The sequence below is a fragment of the Mauremys reevesii genome, linkage group 1, assembly GCF_016161935.1.
Source record: "Mauremys reevesii isolate NIE-2019 linkage group 1, ASM1616193v1, whole genome shotgun sequence".
Taxonomy (NCBI): Eukaryota; Metazoa; Chordata; order Testudines; family Geoemydidae; genus Mauremys; species Mauremys reevesii.
In genome coordinates, this window is record NC_052623.1 from 342,637,149 (window position 1) to 342,661,939 (window position 24,791).

At 44.3% G+C, this 24,791-nt stretch overlaps 1 protein-coding gene across 5 annotated transcripts in view; it reads right to left on the bottom strand.

The window, feature by feature from the left end:
• The window catches only part of LOC120394905 (semaphorin-3D), a 191,512-nt gene extending 175,499 nt beyond the window's left edge, over positions 1 to 16,013 (bottom strand). For 2 of the 5 annotated variants that reach the window (XM_039519137.1, XM_039519124.1), the window contains exon 1: positions 11,441 to 11,509. The gene's annotated coding sequence lies outside the window, so the exon portion shown is untranslated. Of the gene's footprint in view, positions 1 to 9,670; positions 9,777 to 11,440; positions 11,541 to 15,680 lie in introns of those variants that run through there. The other 3 variants (XM_039519125.1, XM_039519126.1, XM_039519128.1) reach the window with 3 other exon arrangements.
• Positions 16,014 to 24,791: the final 8,778 nt, after the last annotated feature.

A 24,791-nucleotide genomic window follows, 5' to 3' on the forward strand; every position in this document is an offset into this window, starting at 1 on the left:
TGTTCCACTCCACTACTACTAAGGCATCAATGCCTACCCTCCTCTCTGCCAGTGATACTAGCTGTCATCAATACTCAAGTTATTTCCCCAAACATCTTCATGCTTTCTACCATGTTGCCTCTTAGGAGGAGGTCCCTGTAAAAACCCATCTGTCATCCTGCTTCACATCCTTCCTTAAGTCTCATCTCTGCCAACACAACACAAGGGATAGACAGTTGGTGTGCAAAGATGATTGTTTGTCATACTAACCAGCCTTTTCATTATTACCTTGTCTTCCTCCATACCTGTTTCTTGGTCTTCCCAACCTATTCAAACCATCTAAGGTACTTGTACCATAGCCATAGTATCAAAGCAATGCACAACTGTTAATGTATTTATCCTTACAACACCCCTATGAGGCCAGGTAGTGCTATGATCCCTATTTTGCAGATGGGGAACTGAAGCACAGAGAGACTAAGTGACTTGCCCAAGGCCTCACAGGAAGTCTTTAGTGGAACAGAGAACTGCACCCAGGTCTCCCAAGTCCTAGCTAAGGGCACTAACCACTGGACCATCCTTCCACACCTGTTCTCTCTCATCGTATGCTAAGATTGTAAACTCTCTATAAGATGAATGCACTGTGCTTAGTACAACTGATCCCTGACTGTGGCCTCCAGATGCTACTGCAATACAAATACATTAATAACAATAATCCTTTTGATTAGAAAGTGTCCCCTTCTTAGCAACTAAATGAATGTCCAAACAAAACAGAAATGACAAAGTTTACAGATTGCACAAGCATCCCTAGTACTACGAAGGTGGCTTACGAAATATAGAAAATGGATACAAACAGATAATCATCTAAATCTTTTTCCCAACATTTTCCATGATACATCAAGGGATCTTTAATCAAGAAGCATAAAATTACCCTGTAGATACAAAGCCATGGAGTAGCTTTAAAGGAATATTTATGTTCCTAATAAAGGTTTCCAGGCAGTTGTTACAGAAACATGAAAGGTCGCCAAACTGATTAAAGGGTCAATTTTGTGTGAAAGACTGTGAAATTTCAGATACTGAAATGTTGCAGCAAAAGAGACAGCAGATGTATCAGTAGTCAAGAAAGATGGGCTCAAATTGGACAACACTTAGGGTATGTCTACACTTCAATTAAACACTCACGGCCTGTGGGGCTATAAAATTGCAACGTAGACATTTGGGATCAGGTTGGAGCCCAGGACCTGAGAACATCATGGGGTCCCAGAGCTTGGGCCGGAGCCCAAATGTCTACACTTCCATTTTAAAGCCCTGTGAGTCTGATCAGCTGACACAGGCCACCTGTGGGTGTTTAACTTCAGTGCAGACAAGAGCCCAAGTGGCCATGCTCTTTTATGCCTGGAGAAGAAGCACATTTGCAATAACACACCACTACCCTGTCATTGCCAGCACACTTTATTATTTGGCTTTTTTAGGTGTAGCAACTTTGGGATCAAAGCATATTATTCTAACCACAGTTTTCATGCATTATAATTTCTATTCTATAATTGGAGATATACACCTATCTCCTAGAGCTGGAAGGGACCTTGAAAGGTCATTGAGTCCAGCCCCCTGTCTTCACAAGCAGGACTGAATGGTGATGTTTTGCCCCAGATCCCTAAGTGGCCCCTTCAAGGACTGAACTCACAACGCTGGGTTTAGCAGGCCAATGCTCAAACCACTGAGCTATTCCTCCCTCCCATTACCAGTGCCCATAAAAAGTTACAAAGATTGTAACATCCCAAAGATAAGTACTACATGAACATTAAAATATATTTCTTCCTTTTTTATTTTTTAGCAGATACTTTGGTATTTAATTTGAGAGTTACATACACTCCTTTTGACCTAAGCAGCTAGTCAAAAAAATCAGGGTCTAGTGGATTGTTCCAGGTAGGAGCAAAAATTAATGGAGTTTGGTATTTTCTTTAATGCAGTCTTGTTTATTTACAAGGAATATACAGAGTCCTGCTTCTCTGAACTCAGAAGGAACCAAATGGGAGAAAGCTGCTTTGCTTATAGCCTAAGCCTCTTTAGCTAGCACCAGACCAAGAACCTTTCTGTATGTTTCTCCGGGGTCACACTATGCTTATAGGCTTCTGTCTGGCTTTCTTCCTGCCTCTGAGTCTCTCTTAGATTCTGAGTCTTCTGCCCTCCCTCCCTCACACACACACACACACACAAAATTCTCTACCCCCTCAGTCCAAAAGTCCTGGGCAGGTTCACACACCCCTTAGTCTTAGGTGAGCGGGGTGGGCAGTTGTCATTAACTTATCCTGAGTATGTTAACTGAAGAGTGTGTTCATGCAGTTCACACCCAATCTCAAAGAGCTTTGTGATCCATGACGTTACTAACACTTCTCATCATAACAGCATGCTTTCGGGAGTCAGGAGGGGAGAAAGCAATGTTTTTGGGCAGGGAAAGAATTCTTTGCATTTTCTCTCTTCTCATTACACCACAAAATGTGTAATGAGGAGCAACCACAATTTTACAGAGTGTGTCACTGACAACTTCCAGGGGGATAATATAAAGTAGGTATGCATAATGCACATACCATTAGATATAGCTGTACAGAATGTTAAACTCCTAGCCAAACATAAGGTTGGAGAATTTGGACACATCTGGTATCAAAATCATGCTTAACGTTTGAAGGACCTGATCTTACATTACTTTGAGGCACTGATTCAGGAAAGCATCCTCATTAAGGGCAACACTTAAGCAGAGACTTAACTCTAAATGTCTGCAAATGCCCTATGACAGTCACACTGGTATAAGATGAGATCAGGATCAAGTCTGCAATATCTACATTTTTAGAACTGGATATTCCAGGAAGGTGGGTAATTTCCTCACCCTCTCTCCAAAAAAAACCCCACCCACCATCCCGCTAGATTGAATCATTACATTTTTAAAGGCTTTTTTTGCACAACATCTGCTTCCTGCAGGAATCCAATTCACCAACCAATTGTAAACAGTTTAACTCTGGGTTTTCTCTTTTTAAAAGTGACCACATCAAGAGAGAAAACTCACACAGCTCTCCCCTCTGTGTACACTCACGAACAAGGTTAGAATGCTAAAAAGTGCTGTCTTGTGTAAGGGCCAAGGACAGCAGAGTAATATATACAGCACCCTATGAGTGAAATTCACCCTCCGTGCAGAGGGTCCTCATCATTTAAGCTGTGATGCACATTTAAGGTCCACCGGGTGACATTAAATGTTCATCACAGCTGCACTCAGCTAATGTGTGAGCCAACAAGATTCCACATGGGAGACAAGATTTTGGAGTCTTTACACCTTAACTAGTACAGTACTATGCTACTCCTGAGAAATGGTTTGACTAGGAAAATCCCCTAACTAATTAATTAATTAAGTATTATTATTATTATGGTAGTACCTAAGCACCAACCAAGAATGGGGCCCCATTCTGCTAGTCCATGTACCAACACATAGTATTAGCTAGCCACTGCCCCCAAAGAGCTTACAATCTAAACAGATAAGACAGAACCAGAGTGGGGGAAGAAGTAGAACACACCAGCAGAGTGACCAAATGTGATGGTGGCAAATGTCATGTTAGTTCCCACAACACTTTTTGAAGTTGGTGTAGTTAGGAGGGGATAAACTAAATGGAAAGAAAAGTGAAGGGAGAGGGAACACTAAAGGGAAGGAGGTTCGGGGGGGCAGGGCAAGGGAGAAGTGTGGGGGGCAGACGTAGAGTGAAGCTGATGTGAAGAGACTGAAGGAGGGAGAGGAAGAGGGTTGGAGCAAACAGCCAATAAGCATAAGGCAAAGAAAGTCCAATCAAAACTGTAGAATGTTTTCATTACTAGGTAACAGTATCAGCAGGGTTCTATATTTTAATCGGATTTTCCAGTTGTGTTAGCAGGGTTACTGGGTGGTGCAGTAACTTTGCTATGGTCACATATAACTGTCTAGGTTTTAATACCACACCCATCATCAAAAGAGTTGAACCGAGTCAGTGATTCAACCCAGATGGGAACCCAGGTTCCTCTTGGCTTTCCCTTATTTCCTCTGACCATTAGGTCAGGTGGCCTCCATAAATTATTTGGCATTTTCTGTAAAAAATCCACATTCTCCTGGCCACAACACCAAAGTGGGATTTTGGAGGGGTGCCTCACTTTCAAAGAGCTGACTCATTATGGATCCATTCCATTTTATGCTGGATCCCTCTATCCAAGCGAGAATAGAATTTTATGAGGTTTTATCTCTCACAGTCAGATAACATATGAGTGATTATGCCGCTGGGTATGTGAAAAGTAAAAATAGAGTATAGGTGCTTTTAGATTAAATACAGTAGATGGAGGGGAGAAAGAAAAGCATTAATGGATGTATATGGGGCTAATTTAAACATTGACTCATTGCCATTACTAAGTTTGTAACACATGAAACCCAGACAAAGTTGTTAGGGGTTTTTTTAAGCAGCATGACTGAGGTTCAGCACTATAAAAAGATTAAAATAGCTCACACATAAATAAAAGGTTAGTCTGCACATGAATTAAAAGGAGTCGCTGCTCTTCATGTTTCAGATGCCTTGGGGGAACCCTTCTTGTGAGCTTTTCTGTCGCTTACTGGTAGCAGAGGAAATCCCACCAAGCAAGGAAAACAAATATGTAACACATTTACTATATGTATGTAGGTATTTAGATTTCACAACTATTGTGTACCTTAATTGCTTTACCAGGATTAAAAAGACAATGGACATTTCCCCTACCTTGATTGCAGCAGAATTGACCCTATGAGACTGATATGGACAAGAAGCCCTGGAGGGCTCCTCGAATCCAGCAACTAGGGAGTGTCTCCAGGGACTAGAGGCAAGTGAACTGTAATTGTACTCAGAAAGGCCCCCAGGAGTGACCTGAACTCTCACCAGGAACAATGAGATTGCCCAGGAGTGGGTGCTCCAGGAGGTGACCCAGGGTAAGAGACTACAAATGAGTTCAGGCTGAGGGTCATCCAACTATAATTGGTGGAGAATGAGGGCATGAAGCTCTATTCCTGATAAAGAGCCTTGAGACAGAAACAGGTTCCTCCAGCCAGTGAGTGTTCTGGAGATAGAGTGGCTGTATCGAGTGGCACGGAACCTGCAGTCAGGGTTAATGAGAACTTAGCTACTGGTACCACGAAAGCATTGCCAAGATGTAATGCAGCTAGCTCATCATATTATCTGTGCGGGGCATCTAGGGCGGGATAAGACCTTGCAATGGTTACTGGCCGCCTTTTTCTGGAGGATGGAGGGTACAGCACAAGGTTAGGGAATATTGCTCTTCCTGTCCTGAGTGTCAGTATTTGGCAGCTAAGAATGTTTCAAAGGCCCCCTTGGTCCCAAAGCCATTAGTGGAAACCCCATTTGAAAGAAAAGGGAGGACATGGTTGGGCCTTTAGAAAAGAGCTCTGTTGGAAACCAGTATATACTTGTAGTAGTGGACTATACCTCTCGCTACCTGAAAGCCATCCCCTTCAGTTCAGCTAAGGCAACAGCGATCATTCCCAAGCTGATGAGACTCATTGCCTGTGTATGTTTCCATGGGAATTATTGACTGATCATAAGAACGGCTATACTGGGTCAGACCATTGGTCCATCTAGCCCAGTATCCTGTCTTCTGGCAGTGGCCAATTCCAGATGCTTCAGAGGGAATGAACAGAACAGGTATTCATCAAGCTATCCATCCCCTGTCATCCATTCCCAGATTCTGAAGGGCTCCAATTTCACCATGCAGGTGATGCATGAGCTATGCTCCCTCTTTAAAATCAAAGCCTTGAAAACATCAGTGAACCGTCCACAGACAGACAGCCTCATGGAAAGATTTAACAAGACACCGAAGAACATGTTTAAACAGATAGTCTGGACCAAGCCTATCTTGGTCCATTTCTTCTTGCTGTTTCCCTTTGCCATGAGATGTAACGCAAGCCTCCACAGGGTTCCTCACCATTCAAACTGCTCTGTGCCCACGGAATCTTGGATGTGTTGCAAGGAGGTTGGGATGAGCAAGATGCAAACACGCTCAGAATGATCCTATACATCAAATGTCTAAGGGACAAGAGCACCCAACTGCATATTTAAGGAGGAACTTGTTCCCCAGGGAGAGATTGAATTCAATTAATGAGAAGGAAGCTCTGGATATCTAGTGGGCTGTGGACTCCCTCAGCTATTATACGCTGGGTAGTCCCTTTTCCCAAACCACAGACCACATGACCTTGTGGAGGCTATACTGTACGAAGGACTCAACCCTCTGGATTATCAGCTGGTATTTAGTTCTCCAGCCCTATAGCTTCTGGGTACAGCACCATGCAGCGAAAGAGCATGCAAATGCAGGTATTTTTTCCCCAGGGAGACTGGGACTGGAGAAATGCTCGAGCAAGAAACTCTTCTGGTGTTGAGGGCGGGAAGGGGGGCAGGTATGTGATGAGACATGAACCCATCCCATTGATAGAAAGGCTAATGAGCATTCCTGCACTCAGGCAAACCTGCAGAATATGGTTCACCTGGAGAAATGGAGCTTAAAAGGATGAGACTGGCCACACAAACGCAGGGGGAGTTCCCTCGCCTCACAGAACCTAGGGAGAGCCGCCCGGGATTAGAGGCAAGTGAACTGTTACTGGACTCAGAAAGGACCGTGGGTGTGAGCTGAACTCTCACTGGGATCAATAAGATTGTCCAGGAGTGGGTGCTCCTGTAGGGAATCCAGACGCAAGAAATTCAAAGAAACTACAGCTAAATCCAGGCTGAGTGTCAGCCAACTACAGGCTGACATAGTGGCTCTGTCATCAAGTGCACTGTAGAGACTTGTATCAGAGGGGTAGCCGTGTTAGTCTGGATCTGTAAAAGCAGCAAGGAGTCCTGTGGCACCTTATAGACTAACAGACGTATTGGAGCATGAGCTTTCGTGGGTGAATACCCACTTCGTCGGATCACTGTGTAGAGACCGTGGCCAGGAAATGTGGGCAAAGACAGGAAATCCAGTTGATGCCTGGCTGATCCATCAGCCTATTTGGAGCTGGGTGTAAATTACAGGAGCCTTCAGACTGCTCTAATATATGCTGGAGACCACCCTGATCCCCAGCCGGCCCTGGAATGAGGGAAGATAATGAGTTTAAACACAAGCTGTCTCTAGGTGAGCACACACAATTACTGGCCTTGAGAACATTTTGGCCTTAATCTTTCTGGGCCATAATTCCCCATCTGTAAAATGGGAGTAAATAATAACTCCCTATCTCACAGTGGAGTGGTGAGATTAAACTCATGAATACTGGGAAAGTGCTATGGTCATAGGAGCAAGATAAGGAAATTGATTTTATTTTCAGTATTAGGCAGTATTGGGCAGCCAACAAGTCTGAGGCATTGGGTGTAATATTTTATAGGAAGTTTAAGTGAATTTCTTTTGTAAGCCTTTTTTTTTCTTTGTAAGAATATGACAGCTTTTTAGATGGAAAAGAGCAGGCGATGCACTTATGACCACATTTGTAAAGGTATTTTAGGCACCTAAGATGCAAAACAGCCTAACTCCCACTGAAATAAAGCCTAACTTCTACTGAAGCCAATGGGAGTTGGGTACCAAAATGCGTGTGAAAATTCCAGCAGGCATCTTATCTGTATCTTTTCATGCTTGTAGGTACCCTTACACCTTTACATATGTAGTCCTTAATGGAAAGTTATTCTTTTGACCTCCCTCACTCTCTGGTGCTTCCAGCTAATTGGCTGTCAGTTGGACAGCACTTGGGTGAAAGAGGAAAAGGAGACTTCCAGGCCTAAAAGACCAATGCACTGGAGCAAAAAGACTTTGCAAAGATAAGAGTTTTGAGAGCCCAGTGCTATATTCCTTTCACACCCAAACTCCCCCTGACTTCAGCAGGGTTTTGGATGCAAAAAGAAAGCAGAATCATTCCATAGTTCTGAACACTGTAAACACAAAGGCCCAGATCCTCAGAAGTATTTAGGCTTCTAACTTACATAGAAATCAATGGGAATTAAGTGCCTAAATACCTTTGAGTATCAGAGTGAGAAAGTCTGCACATACAGCATCTCATTAAATGATTATGGCATTTTTGATAGGTTAAATTATAGAGGCTTTAATTTACCTATGTTCTTGTGACCCTGTTACTTATCCTCACTTGTGTTATACTATGGATCATGCATGTGATTTGTTTGGAGTCTATTTTATAACTTGGAGTTGTGGATTTTTTGTAATTAGTTTATTCTTTGTTTGCTTTATAATGCATTGGCAGTCATATAGTAGTTTGGTGTTTTTAATTAATGTCATTATAATTATTGCATGTTTAATAAGTACATTTATATAAAATACATATTTATAAAATACATTATTTATATTTAATTTTCTAATACAATTTTTGAAACACACACACATAAATCTCTCCTTGAGCCTTCCCTCATTCAAGTCAATTGCAAAATTCCAATTGACTTTAATGGATGCAGATGAAACCACTAATCATCATCATGGTATCTGTAGGGGCATATGATCTCCCTCTGAAAACCCACTGTAAACAAAAAGGTACATCATCATTCTCTCCTCTTCAGCTGAGTAAACTACTAAAAGACAAAGATAAAATGAATCATATTTCACACATGTAATAATTCAAGTTAGAGGAATATTAGATAACTACTTTGGAGTGTGTTAATCCATTCACTATAGATCTGGGGTAGGCAACCTATGGCACGCGTGCCGAAGTCGGCACGCAAGCTGATTTTCAGAGGCACTCACACTGCCCAGGTCCTGGCCACCAGTCCAGGGGGCTCTGCATTTTAATTTAATTTTAAATGAAGCTTCTTAAACATTTTAAAAACCTTATTTACTTTACATACAACAATAGTTTAGTTATATATTATAGACTTAGAGAAAGAGACCTTCTAAAAACGTTAATATGTATTACTGGCACACAAAACCTTAAATTAGAGTGAATAAATGAAGACTCGGCGCACCACTTTTGAAAAGTTGCCAAACCCTGCTATAGATTAAAACTGAATCCAAGTATCTTTTCCTATTGACTAGAAATGCAAAAGAATAGTAAAAGGTGATTGAGTATATTATTGCAACTAATGTTCTAGTCTGCATCTGTGTAAAGACAGAGCTATGCAGATGAGCAGCTTGTGAGCTGATTTCTGAGCAGACAAGAATAAGCTGTTTGGTATACCGTCTGACTGTTCCCAAATCATCCCTACTGTTCTTGGACATTGTTTTAAATTTATTTTGTCTTGTTCTGTTTTATGGAAATCTAAGTGGCTGCTTTGTAATTCTTCAATACCCAACAAAGACCAATCGCACCACACACTGTGGCATGTTTCTGCTCTAGAAACCACAAAAGCCATTTTCCATATTTATAATGAAACAATGAGCTTTGGCAACTACACCTGGGCATCATCTATGCATTTGCCTGTACAAAGCAATATACAGCTTGTTGCAAATTTGAGAAAGTTAGCAATATCATTCCAGTGAACACCACAGGCCAAACTGGCACTCATATAGTACACCACAGCTGGATCCATTTGAAGAAAATAAACAATTAGATCAAGCTCCTCTCTGTAGTAGCTGAGCTTGAGAAAGAAAAATGCAGCATTGCTCTCAGCAATTGCAGCTCCAGAGTTCAATAGACGTGCATGCACATACATTAGGACTGCATATGGCCACCCACCTGTGTCATTCCTTCTCCTCCATTGTCTAAGGAAACATTTCAACAATAACTGGCTCAGAAAGCACTAAGGAAATCCACATAGGTAGATGGAGGAACTGATCTGTCGACCTGTATGGCCTCCTTCCCCATAGTCTGAATACCTAAGCTCTGGAGCACTTCCTGTGTCTGTTTAATTCTGATCCAAAGCAGTGTGTTTCCCACGCCTAGGGAAGAGATGGCAATGTAATGATAATCTGGTGCAGTACTGTGGTTCAAACCGATTGCCTGTCCTGGAGGACTCACAGTCAGTGGGCATATTACTCCCTCTTTCTGCAGCTCTGGGAGGATTCCCCCCTCTAGTGTCTTGCTCTCCAGAAATCCAATCAAATAAAAAGAGCTGAACAAAGTTTAGCTCACAAATTATACTGAGCACTGACATAGCACTTCTCACCCAGTGATCTCAAAGCGTGTTAAACGGTGGGTAAATATAAGTATCCTCATTCTACAGAAGGGTACACTGAGGCACAGTGAGCTGAAGGGACTTGCTCAAGGTCACACAGCAAGTCAGGGGCACAGCCTGACTCCCAATCTCCTACTCTAAACATTATGAGTGTATATTACCCACCTCGGTGGTTAATATTAATTGCTACACAGTTGTCGATAAATTATTTGCAGTGTATTAAGTGCAAAGCCAAAACACCTGAGCTGAGGATATCACCGGCCTGAACAGCGGACGTACGGTGCTTGGGTATCCACCGAGCCCCCAGTGGTGTCCCACACTGTAGGCGGTAAGGCAGCTGCACTGCAGACCCAGCTGCACTAGCTAGATGACGCCCCGGGAGCTGCTGCCAGGTGTCTGGCACCTGCACCGGCGCTGCATGGAGCGAGCATCTGCGGGAGCCAGAGCGCAGGCGGGCGCCCAGAACACCTGAGCAAACGCTCCCTACTTAACGGGCAGGCAAAAGTGAACACGCCAGCCAGCCTCTGCAGGGAATTAGCCCCAGATTTGCAAAGAGCCTCGCAAACGTGAGCAGTTTGCCCGGGGGAGACAGACCGATGGAGCCTGCCCGAGAAAGAGTGGGAACTTGACGCAAACACCACTGTCCTGCTGCAACCCAGTCCCAGATCAGCTCATGCAACGATCTGTGTTCAGGCTGCCCAGGGATAAACTCCAGATCAACTCATGCGATGGTTGCTGCGTGTAGTTGCCAGCGGGTTAGTCACCCGCAGACCTGCCTGGAGATCAATCCGTCTAGGCTGTCAATGAGCGTCTCCATTTAACTTTTCTAGTCGTGGACAAACCCCCAACTCTGGATGCACCGTGGGTCATTTCCCCCAATGGGAACCGCCCGCGGCTGAGCGATTGACCGAACAGCGCAAACCCCTCTGGAAGGGGGAAAACATAAGGGGGGATTTTACACGTGGATCTGCCACGCTGCTTTGCAGCCTTCACCTTCGATTAGTCTCCGAGCGGCCCCGGTGCCAAGCCAGGGGAGACTCACCTTCCTTGCTCACCATCCCCCCGAAATCACAGCCTGCCCCCGCCCCCGGCTGGGGAGCAGCACGGCCAGCAGCGTCCCGGCTCCCTTTACCAGCCCCTCTTCCGTCCCACCCAGCCCGCCGCTGGCCCAAGCCGCGGGACGCCGCTTTACCCCGGCTCCCGTCTGGACGCTCGCTGACCTGCCCGCCGCCACTCGTGCCCGGCCACACGCCGGGGCCGTGTCTGAGCCCGTCCCAGCCCCGGCAGACTCGCCCCCTGTGGGGCCAGCCCTGAAGGGAGCCGCACGGTACCTGCCGGGTGAGGAAGCCGGTCCCGGGAGGGAGACGCTGTGGCTCCGATCAGCGCCGCTGGCCCCTTCGCCTTTGCACGCAGCCCGGGAGCAGAGGGCGCTGCTGGCCGCTCCCCGCCAGGCAGAGGTTGCTCCGCTTGAGCGTGACGCGACTCCGGTGTCCCCCTGCGGCTGCCGCGGCTCTTCACGGGCCGGTCGGAGCGGCGGAGTTTCCTCCTTCCATCACCGCCCCCCTCCCCCGCCCTCTCACACCCCCACCCACCCTCGGGCGACTTGGCTGGAGATCCCGCACACGCCTCGCCCCACGCGCCAGCGAGCGCGCACAGGCGCCGCGGCAGGTCCCAGGGGCTCGCCCCGCTGGCCAGCAGCCGGCAGCTGCGGGTTAAGTGAAAGGGCTTCGCAAACACGCCCTGGCAGGTGCCACCCAGCCGGAGTCCTAGAGCTGCCGGCCAAGGGGCAGGCTCCCTGCACTGTGCTCCTGTAATACTGACAGACCCCAGTGGTAGGCAGGCAAGGATCTAGCCTGGGACCTCTGGAGCTAAATACTGCAAGAGCTAACGGCTGGCCCTTAGCTGCAGCGGACTCATTAATCTCTGAGCGGTCTGGATGCCACTAAAGGGGACAAAACACCACACCCAAGAGGTGTGTGGGTTACACTCACATGGTCATTGGCCAGGTCCCATGCTGGGACACAGAGCTAGATATTGCACACAATGCCAGAACCATCATGGGCAGGGGCATTGGGCATGAAAACGTAGGTGGAACCTAGCTGCATTGCTCTGAGCTGTGAAAAATTTCAGCACTGTAGTCAGGCAGACCTAACCCCTGGTGTAAAAGGGTAAGAGCAACAGCAGGATTCTTCTCTCAAGCTACCTACCATCTCTCAGATAGATGGATTCGCTGCATTATTGGAAAACTCCCTTCTGGCAATGCAGGGAGCAGCCTTACAGCGGCACAGCTGCAGCTCCATAGCAGTGCTGCTGTAGCATAGATATACCCCGAGCCACAACATATCATAGAATCATAGAACTGGAAGGGACCTCAAGAGGTCATCTAGTCTAGTCCCCTGCACTCAAGGCAGGACTAAGTATTATCTGACCATCCCTGACAGGTTTTTGTCCAACCTGCTCTTAAAAATCCCCAATGATGGCGATTCCACCACCTCCCTAGGCAATTTATTCCAGTGCTTAACAACTCTGACAGAAAGTTTTTCCTAATGTTCAACTTAAACCGCCCCTGCTGCAATTTAAGCTCATTGCTTCTTGTCCTATCCTCAGAGGTTAAGAAGAACAGTTTCTCTCCCTCCTTGCAACAACTTTTTATGTACTTGAAAACTGTTATGTCCCATCTCAGTCTTCTCTTCTCCAGACTAAACAAACCCGATTTTATTCAATCTTCCCTCAGAGGTCATGTTTTCTAGACCTTTAATAATTTTTGTTGCTCTTCTCTGGACTTTCTCCAATTTGTCTATATCTTTCCTGAAATGTGGTTCCCAGAACTGGACACAATACTCCAGTTGAGGCCTAATCAGTGTGGAGTAGAGCGGAAGAATTACTTCTCGTGTCTTGCTGACAACACTCCTGCTTATACATCCCAGAATGATGTTTGCTTTTTTTGCAACAGAGTTACACTGTTGACTCATATTTAGCTTGTGATCCACTATGACCCACAGAGCCCTTTCTGCGGTACTCCTTCCTAGGCAGTCATTTCCCATTTTGCATGTGTGCAACTGATTGTTCCTTCCTACTTTGCATTTGTCCTTAATGAATTTCATCCTATTTACTTCAGACCATTTCTCCAGTTTGTCCAGATCATTTTGAATTTTAATTCTATCCTCCAAAGCACTTGCAACACCTCCCAGCTTGGTATCATCTGCAAACTTTATAAGTGTAGTCTCTATGCCATTATTTAAATCATTGATGAAGATATTAAACAGAACCGGACCCAGAACTGATCCTTGCGGGACCCTTCCAGGATGGCTGTGAATCAGGCAGCCACAGGTTCACTGAGGAGCATTACACACCAGACACAAGATCCATTCCCATTGATGTGGACCCAGGGTCTGCACCCATTTGGTAGTGGATCCTGCCACCAGTGAATGGAAACAAAATAAGAAGGCAAGATGTCCATGCTGTCTGAATTGGGCAAAAGGGGATGGGCAGTTGCCTATAACTAGAGTTGCTCAGACAGGGTAGCTGATTTCAGCTCAACAGTAGTAAACGGGTAGATCTGCGCCCCAGCCTCCCTCCCCACAAGAACATAAGAACGGCCATACTGGGTCAGATCAAAGATCCATCTAGCCCAGTATCCTGTTTTCTGACAGTGGCCAATGCCAGGTGCCCCAGGGAATGAACAGGTAATCATCAAGTGATCCATTCCCTGTCACTCATTCCCAGCTTCTGACAAACAAAGGCTAGGGACACCATCCCAGCCCATCCTGGCTAATAGCAATTGATGGACCTACCCTCCATGAATGTAGCTAGTTCTTTTTTGAACCCTGTTATAGTCTTGGCCTTCACAACATCCTCTGGCAAAGAGTTCCACAGGCTGACTGTGTGTTCTGTGAATAAATACTTCCTTTTGTTTATTTTAAACCTGTTACCTATTAAATTTCATTTGGTGTCCCCAAGTTCTTGTGTTATAAGAATATCACTTCCTTATTTACTTTCTCCACACCAGTCATGATTTTATAGAACTCTATCATATCCCCCATTTGGCGTCTCTTTTCCAAGCTGAAAAGTCCTAGTCTTATTAATCTCTCCTTATATAGAAGCCGTTCCATAACCCTAATCATTTTTGTTGCCCTTTTCTGAACCTTTTCAATATATCTTTTTTTTTGAAATGGGGCAACCTCATCTGCATGCAGTATTTGATATAGCAATATGATATTTTCTTCTTATTATCTCTCTCTTTCTTAATGATTCCCAATATTCTGTTTGCTTTTTTGACTGCTGCTGCACATTAAGTGGATGTTTTCAGAGAACTATCCACAGTGACCCCAAAATCTTTCTTGAGTGGTAACAGCTAATTTAGACCCCATCATTTTATATGTATAGTTGGGATTATGTTTTCCAATGTGCATTACTTTGCATTTATCCACATTGAATTTCATCTGCCATTTTGTTGCCCAGTCACTCAGTTTTGAGAGATCCTTATGTAGCTCTTCTCAGTCTGCCTGGGACTTTACTGTCTTGAGTAGTTTTGTATCATCTGCAAATTATTTCACCTCACTGTTTACCATTTTTTTCACACACTTTTGTTGTTGTTGTTGTCTGTTTTTGGTCCTTGGAATGTACTACATCAGTGGTTCCCCAACCTTTTCATTCTGCAGACCACGTCCTCAGAGAGAACTCTCCTCATGGAGCCACCCTCTCACCCCAAACTGTCTTCCCAACACTTGGCTCTCAAAATATGTCATTCTGTGGCTGGCCAGGAAGAGCCTCACAGACCACAGGTTGAGAACAGCTGTATAGACTTCATGGATAGTATCAAAACATTTCCCAGGCAGGACATCCTTCTCCCAAATTGGCTTTATTCACCCTACTGGAAACTCACATTGACAATTTCCAGTTGGCAACTGTTTTTTGGAACAAATCAATGGATCCTCCAGTAAAAAACAAGGGACCAGTTAAAGAAGTCTAATGCAATAGACAGGAAATTTCCACTAGGGTGACACTCCAACAAAATTCTACCCTCAGTTACACCAATGCCGCTTCAGTAATTTGGGCTGTATGGGTGGAAAAGAGGGCAGAATTGGACCTATATCTGCATTTTAAATGGTCCCTTTATTGCTGAAAGGCACCTTGATATATATATCTTGATTTTAATACCAAGTTTCTCATCATGGTATCTGATATGATGGTAATGTTATTGTAAGCTCTTTGGGACAAGGAGAATATTTTTGTGTGTGTGTGTGTGTACAGCGGTCAGCAGAGTGACATCCTGGTCCATATCTGGATCACCGAGCTGCTACTACAATAAGAATAAATAAATTATATTAGCATTTAGAGAGAGCTGGCTGGCCGGGACACTTGGCCTTGCACAGAGAAAAACAGTCCCTACTTCACAGAGCTGGTGTTAAATTCTTCACAAAAGTAGTATGGTTTAAAGAATGATTTGAAGGAAGGCAGGGTGGTTGTTCTGTGAACAAGGGAGCATAAAGAATGCCAAACAATTAGTGGGTTTCTTTTGTTTGGTTGGTTTTTTTGCTGCTTTAAGGGCTGCAAAAATGGATTTCATACCTTGTTTCCTCCTTTAAATGGTTTGGAAAATACAGATGATCTCATCGCAAAAACAGTCTTCACGCTGATCAGCCTTGCTTTAACCACTTGCCAGCCCCTGGTGTTAGGATTCCAACAAGAGCAGTCAGGGCCAAAGGTCAGAGCAGGGGAAAACCTAAGGCTGGGAGTAATAGAGGAGTTCATAGTTAGGTCCAGGCCAGTGTCGATACCAAGGGTCAGAGTCTGAATCAGGTTTCAGTGTTCAAGTCAGGAGGCAAAGTCCAAATCAAGCCAGAAATTCAAGGGCAAGGAGCACAAATGGCCATGGCAACTACAGAAGATCCACACTGTTGCCTGGACACTTCCTGGAATGACCTTTGGTTTATATAGGGCAGGGAGCCAATCAGGTGCCATGAGGCTGCTGTCTGTCAGCCCCTTGAGGTGGAACTTCCCATGGACTGTGTCCACAGCAGGTCATGGCAAATGGAGCACAAGTTGGTTACACCGGCTACTAGTAGCCTGGAGCTGTCAATTGCCTGGTAGTGCTACACACCTGCTCTCTAGATCTGTGGGGCCTTACACCTGGCAAGTCAGAATATCATAGTGGTTTATACAATGCAAGTCAGAAGTATTTTTAATCCATGGAGATTAACTCTTGTCCTCCCAGATCCTCCCAATCAGATTAACTGTTGTCATCCCAACCGGATTCTAGATGAATGTCCAGTAAATTACAAGTAACTGCCCTCTTCCAACAGACAACATTCAGTGAAGAAGAAATGGGGATCCTACAGGACTGACAAAGGCAAAATTGCCACTTATTTTTATGAGTGATTTGCCTCCATCAGAACTACAGGACTGGACTCGAGGTTGCTCTCAAAATGTCTGGTCCTGCCAGGGGTCAAGTATCCCTGAGTGGTGCCAGGCACCATCCACATGTGTTATAATCAATGGAAATGGAGAGCACTCAGAACTTCTTAGGATCTGTCTCAAATATGGAACTATTTCAGATGAGAGACCAAAAAATAAATAAATAAGGTAGCACGAAAGAGTCTCCTTTCTCATTTCTGAACACAGCCTGCGTTCTCTGTGTATTATAAAATAAAACCGTTTGGAACTGGTTTTCTTACTTTCTTTTCCTCTTGTGGTTCATTAGAAGAAGATTTCTGAAATCTAATAGAATCAATATGTTCAATGTTTCCCAAAAAATTTAATGCTAAAATATGTGATAAAATAATTAGTCCATATATTTATTAAAGCTGATGAAGCCAAGATGCCCTCTTGTGGCTATTTGACAATGTGTAAAAGATGTGAATATCAAATAACTGTGTTTTCTGTATAGAGCGACCATGTCTTTTTCTTCTATAAGTTAGGCATGGCTGTAAAACCACTGGCAAGGTTACATAAGGTCATACCTTAGGAGCAGAATGAAAAGACACATTCATTGTCCACACAGAGTATCTTTTTTAGGATCAGATAGTACAAAATGTTCAGCCTTAGTCAGCATGGTATTTTAAACTACTGGTGTTCACAAAATCTCACAGCAGGCCTACAAATGTCCTTACCCGTTATGGCAGATTTCCCCAATACACTGCAAATGGCTGAAGATTTCATAGCTGGAAATTTGTGGGGGAGAGGGTGTTCTCTGAAGGAAAACTAACAGGGGAAAGGTAAGCTCCACGGGTTCCTGCTTACATGAGAAAGAAATGTGTACTAGTTTGTTTGAGATCCTTTGGGTCGAATTCCTCAGTCCGATACACCCGGACAACCCATCAAACTTCATACAAGTCAGTGCTGTGTTTGAGCAAAAGTTGGACATTGGATCATTTTTACCATTTTCTTTTTCTTCTCTCATGTAACAACGGTTCAAGCAGAAGGAAGAGTGAGTTAGGTGATCAAAAAGGTCTTTAAAAAAAGTCAAAAATTGAGTAAAAGATAAACAATTATTTATTTGGTCATGACAATGGTTACAATGGAAATATTTACCTACAGCGTGACTGTTGGGTGCCACTATGCTATTAGCATTTATGTTTATACAGAGCTCCATTACAGTACTCCTATTTCTTCTATACTGAAAATATATGCAGCACTGTGCAATGGGTCAAAAGAGCCAAAGAAATTCTCTGGCCTGAATACGTTGCAATCTAAGGGTCAGACCCAATACCCATTGAAGTCAATGAGAGTCTTTCCATTTCCTACAGTGGGTCCTGGATTTGGCCCACGAGGGTCATGTACAACAGAGAGCAGAGTGAGCTGGACTGTGGAGGAAGATACAACGTGTGATGAAGGAGTCAGCATAAAAAGACCTCATGAAAGTCATGGGTTTTAAAGGGGGATCTGAAGGAAGGGCAGTAATGCTAGTATTCAATTAGATTGTCATCTTTCAGTCCCTCCCAGAGTAAGGGCAGCTTACTGCTCTGAGAGTCACAGTTCAGTCCCGGTTGCCTTGATCCAGCGGGGAAGGAAACGAACACGGCTCTTTTCCAGGCGCAGCTTATTTCTCCATCGCAGCTGTGCTGGCCAGAGAGTCAAGGGGCAGGAAGAAGACTCTGCCCACTCTCACCCACATGCAGGACGGGGACTGGCAGCTGTGCTGAGGCTGTTTTACCCCCAGTGCTATTAACTGCGATACAGGCACTCACACAACAGAGTGCAGGGGCTATTTACTCCCCTGCACAGGTTCACAGCCACCGTCATGATCAGGAGTATCATTTGCCCTGGGGCAAAGAGGGCAGTTGTCCTCCTAGAGCTTAAGCAGCAGCTGTCAGAAGATCTTGATATCATTTATTTGTTTTTATTTGGACTAAACATGTGTATGCAAGTGCAGTGACATGGACAACTGAAATCCATTCTCCCCACCACTCCAACTTTGCAGGATATAATGTAATCTCACGTAATGTTCTGTATGCTGACACAAGTTTGCCCCCTCTCCAGAGTTTTTCTGAAATGATGCTGCTGATAGTGATCTGGTCCTTTGGTTTCCCTATAATATAGCTTGAGCAAAACCTCCACACTTGCTTTTAAGCAGCAGCTGTCAGAAGATCTTGATATCATTAATGGATTTCTCGGTGATTTTAAATATATTTTTTTGTTTTTAATTTGGACTAAACATGTACATGCAAGTGCAGTGACATGGACAACTGAAATCCATTCTCCTAACCATCGGGGTACAGACCTATTTGGGAAAGACACACAGAAGAGAGAACTTACAAATATATTCTGTTTTGGAAAGTTTTCTTTTATTTTTTTTCACCTCTGTTTGCTCCTTAACTCTGTATTTCAGGTTTTACCTGGTCCAAAAAATATGATCAACAAGTAGCAGCAGAGCTGGGAGATGGTAGATAAGATTCCTCTAGGCATATCAAATTATTAAAGAATTCAGGAGTAAATCGCTGGTTGTAACACTAGGGGAAAAATCTGATTGAATATTAGAACTTATGAAGCTGTGTGCTTTACATTCACTAATTTATTATATTAGCACCCAGGGCCCCCAGCTGAGGACTGGGTGCTATATGGCTGTCAAATAGAACATACTCTCTGACCCACTGACTTCACTTTCTTTAAAAGGAGCAAGGTGCAACAGATATATGTAGAAAGAGAAGTCAAGGCTGACATTTAGGGTACATCTACTCTGAAACTGGAAGGTATAATAACTAGGGCACTAAAAATAGAAGTGCAGCCGCAGCAGCAGGGGTGGTGAGAGGGGCTAGCTGCCCTGAGCACGTACTTAGGGGTTTGGACAGGATCTATACTTGGGGCAGCCAGCCCCTCCTACCAACATGGCTACACTTCTATATTTAGCACACTAGCTCAATCAGAGCTAGCATGAATATGTCTATTCGGGCTGGCAATTATACCTTCCAATCCAGTGTGGACTTACATGAAGCCTTACCTTCCCATTTAGGGTATCAGTACAGTAAAAATGGAAGAGTAATGGACAGTTCTGCTTTGCTGCTTAATGCACAGCCAGGTACCAATTTTTAGTCACAATAGAGCTGATCCGGAAATGGAATCCATTCAAATTCCACGGAAGTCAGTGGTGTTTGACGGTGCTTAGCATCTCATAGGATTGGGCCCAAATTAAGTTAAGCCACAGTGAACGTTTGACCAGTTTCTTTGTGCATTCCTGCCTTCATTTGGGCCCAATTCTGTGCAGGGTTGTGCTCTTATGAAGTAAGCACTTGCAATTTCCATTGTCTTCAGTGAGAGCTAAAGGTGCTCAGCACATTTCAGAATCAGGCTCCAAACTGCCTTAGAACTATGGCCACAGGAGCAGGAATTTTGTGCAATGATCAAAGGCAGAATCTGAACCCAAATATTAATTGATGTAAAATACACAAACGTCTGTTAAATGTCTCTGTCTGTCCTAACTAGAAAAAGGTAAAAACATCCAGTGCTATGTGACCTACAGCTCATTTCTATCCCCACTGGAGTCAGTGGCAGAACTCTCCTGGATAAGGGGTATGTCCCCACAGCAATTAAACACCTGTGTTTGGCCTGAGTCAGCTGACGCATGGGGCTTGGTCTGCAGGCTGTAATACTGTGGTGTAGATCTGGGATCGGCAACCTTTAGCGGGCCGGGCTGGTTTGTTTACCTGCCGCGTCCGCAGGCTCGTCCGATCGCGGCTCCCACTGGCCGCGGTTCGCTGCTCCAGGCCAATGGGGGCAGCGGGAAGCGGCGGCCAGCACATCCCTTGGCTTGCGCCGCTTCCTGCAGCCCCCATTGGCCTGGGACGGCGAACCGCGGCCAGTGGGAGCTGCAGTCGGCCGAACCTGCAGACACAGCAGATAAACAAACTGGCCTGGCCCACCAGGGTGCTTACCCTGGTGGGCCACGTGCCAAAGGTTGCTGATCCCTGGTGTAGATAGTCAGGCTCAGGCTGGAGCCTGGGCTCTGGGGCCTTACTCCCTTGCTGTATAGACACAGCCTTAATGTCAGAGCCTGCACTTGCTGAAGCCAATCAGTGTCAAAAATCGACCCATTGACTTCAATGGGAGCAGCATTAAGTGCTTAAATAAGAGCAGGACTGTAACATGGGGATAAATTCAGCTCATGCTTAGATGGGTCCGACTCCCATTCAAAGGGAACTGAACCCACATTAAATTATCCCCTTGTGTTTCCCAGGAAAATGAGTGTTATAGCAAGAAATGATTTCACATAGTTTCTTATCTCCAAACACAGGCTCTACAGTTCTATTTATCTTTAGCATGAACAAGTCATTGTGTTCTCTTGAATGTCACTTTTAATACCCAGAATACGTACTTGTGGTTAATTGAAGAAAAACATTGAAGCAAAGGTACTACAGACAGAAAAAGCTCTTTGTGGCTTCAAGATATAGTTTTTGCCTAAAGCTCCCCCTATTTATTATTCATTTTTGTTTTCCACCTGATTCAGAGCAACACTCACTATGAGTGATCACTTTTTAAGAAAAATACCTGTTAAAAGAAACCACATTGGAATGATTTATACAGTGCGTTGGGTGGACTTGTAGCCTTGGCTAAAAGGTTGTCACTGGTAAATTCCAATTTTGAGTGCGTTGTAAGATTTTGTCCTTTCCTAACAAATGTTAAATTAGTTATAGCTTCTTTACACAAACATATGGTTTAAAATTCCCTGAGCCCATTTTCTCAGGCCCAACAGGGCCAAATGCAATTTGAAAGCTGTGGGTCATCCTCACGCTGGTTCAGAAGGGGAAAATCTGAGTCTTTTTGTGGTGTAATTTTACAAATTGCCTTTATTCCATCTATTTCCTTCTCTTTAGTATTTTGTTCAAATCCACTCCAATCTGTACTTCTGTAAGGGCTGGATTTACATACAGAGTGCAGATGCTGAAACTGAGTTTACAATGCATGCTTACATTGGAAAAAAACAAATTCATTTAACAAACCCAACCAGAAGAAGATGGTTCAGTGGTCTGAGCATCAGGTTTGAAGGAACTGGACTCCCTCGAATGACAGGGTCAAGTAATCTCTTCTCATGTAGACAAACCGAGTCTCATGCAGATTTTTTGCTTCTTTGTTGGGGTCTCCCGGATTAATTCAAGGACTGGCTTTCTCTACATGAACACAGAACCTAACCTAAGCCCCTGTGAGTGGAAGGGAAATCCAGGGAGGCCAGCAGAGGCCACACAGCACACATATTTTGAGTATCTGCACAATCCACTGTGAACTGCAACTTAGACTGATAGGGTTTATTTTATGGGCTGAGCTTGGAGGGGTATCAATAATCTTCTCCCCCACCCCCAATTTGCACTCACTTTTTGTAATGTGGGGGGATTTGCTCTCACTAGCACTGGCCTATCGCATGCTCTGTCAGGTGTCTCCTTCGCAACAGCCTTTCTTCACACATTTTTTACTGCAAAAATTTGCCTTCGAAATCTAAAACAATCATACTTGATTCAAACTAAACAAATATCTGTCTAATTAATTTTGTTTATTGCTTTTTCCAATACAAATAGTTCGTGAAGTTTTACACTAAACTTAATTCAGTTTACATCAGCAACATTTCTTGATGTGGCTATGTCTGGCTGCCTTTCAGTCTTTTGGCCTACGGTTTTAAAGAAATGACAAATTCATAAATTTAGCATCATTGAAACCATGTGCTTCTACATCAAAGTGTCCAATTATTCAGTGGCTGTATCAAATGTGACTGAAGTAACTTGACCTCAAATCTGGACAATCTGGAATGTTGCTTTATATAAAAAATATCTCTGGATATGGAACTTGATATTGTGGTTTGGGTAGGTACAATCTCATCCTCTCAAACTACAATTATGAAGTGATATGTATCATACACGTTTTGGTTAGTTAGCCTTTATATTCTCTTTTTGGGGCTGATTCTGCTCCCTGTAAAGTCAGTGCAACTTCTGCAATTGACTGCAGTGGAAGTGGAATCTGGACCTTAGAAAAACAGCAAATATGGTGAATGTTTTTAAAGGAGCATGCAGGTTAAAACACCCTATCGTCTGTGCACAAACAGGTTGACTCTTTCGACACTGCACGTAGGTGTTAGTGCTTTGTAAGTGCACAAAGGCATATGTGCAAAAAAAAAGCCAGGGCTTTAGATGCTTAAAATCTTCTCCTTCCCCCAAACCCCCACCACTCCCCGCCTCTTCCTGCCCCTGCTCCACCCCACGCCGCCTCTACCCACCCAGTTCCACCCCTCCCCTGAGCGCACCATATCCCTGCTCCTCCCTCTCCCCCCCAGAACCTTCTGCATGCTGCAGAACAGCTGATTGCTGTGGACAGGGGCAAGAGCTGGCTGGCGGTGGGTGCTACGTGCCCACTACTTTTTTCCGTGGGTGCTCCAGCCCTGGAGCACACATGGAGTTGATGCCTATGCTCCCAGTTATCCCTCCTTCCCCTACACTCCAGTTCACACCTTCCCTTCTGCTGCCCCGTTCCCTTGGAACAGTTACCTCTGTGGGATACAAACTTTGTCATCGCATCTTGGCTTCTGTAGGACACTTTGCGAGCTAAATAAACAAAGGGTCAATTCCTCAGCTAGTGAAAATAGGCATAGATCTGTTGAAGTCAATGGAACAACACTAATTTATACCAGCTGATGATCTGGCCCGACATCCTCAGGATTCAGGAACCAGATTGTATCTTTGCTTGTTGCATAAAATACTGTGTACAGAACATACAAGGGTCTATGCAACCCTTTCTTAATAGCAGTATTTATTACACAGTCTGTCTGCTATATTCAGTGCAGTTTGTTCCATACCTATTTCAGAGCTGATGGAATGTGTTCCCCCGCTTGATCTTCCAACCTAATCTCTTTAATATTTTTTTTAATTAGAATTTGGATGGTTGGCAACCTGCTTCTTGTAAAAGATGCTTTGTAAAGGGAAATTTCTCATCTTACTCCCAAACAACAGAGCTTGACTCACAGATGCTTCCCAGTCTAGCTTGGCATAGCCTGTATAACCAAGTGATCTTATCACTGCTACAATCATCCTCCTTCCCATTGTTTGTTACCTTTGCTCATTAAGTCCCGATTCAAACTGGATTGTAATTTCTCCCAGGCAGAGACCATTTCCCTGTGTTTTTGTGTACAGTACAACCCCCTGTTTATCTGAATGGCCTGGGGGACAGCCAAAACTTTTGGATAACTGGGTGTTTGGTTAAAAGAAAAAGGCTATTTTGAGCTGCAATTTCACTATACAGGGAACAAAGGGAGTAATGCTGATGTTTGCTTAAAACTGGGTACTTTATTCAAGAGTAAAAAACAACTTTATGGAGTTTATTAAAATGGAAAAAAATGTATTATGGACATAATTTAATTCTGATTTATTTATTTTAAAACTGACTAATCACGGTGTGTCGTTTGTGTAGGTCTCTGTAACGGTTCAGAACTACTATACAAATACAAGGCTGTTGATTAGCTCTCACAGGAACTAGGAGGCTACTTGAAAAGTTATTAGCAGTTGCTTAACTATCATAGGGCTACAGGGCGACACCCTGTAAATTTGGATAACTAGGATTTTTGTATAAAAATAATTTGGCAATTGCAATTATATGTAATACAAAATTCTATGGCCTGTTTTATACAGGATGTCAGACTAGATCAAGGTTTCTCAGCTCAGGAGTTGTGACCCCAGATTGGGTTCTCAGAATGTGTCAAAGGGCTGACTGGGCTCAGCTTCCCGCTCTGGGCTTTGCAACCTGGTATATGGGGTTTCAGTGCCACTCAGGTTTTGCCCAGCAATGCCAATGTCATGATGATGGGCAGCCAGCTGAGCCAAATTTGAGTGAGGCATGCTGTTGTCCCAGGCACCCAGTAGTAAAGTCACTCACACAAGTTTGGCCTAACTGGCCCCCATAACAGAGAGGCCAGGCAAAACCTGAGCAGCATTTGTGTCCCTCATGGTTGCACCACCCAGACCGAGGAGCTGAGCCCAGCCAACTCTGTGGCACAGGAGCTGGGAGAAAGCAGCTGATGTCATATTCTCTGGGAAGTACCAACCACCTGATGTACTCCTCCCCACAGCTGGGTGAATCTCACTCTATCATACCACCCCTCCTGGCCCCAGATCTATCCCCACTGCCCTCCCAGCCCCTTCTGCTCTCTACTCTTTCCCTCAGCCCCACCATTCAGGACTCCAAATTCCCTCTGTCCCCCATGGGCCACGT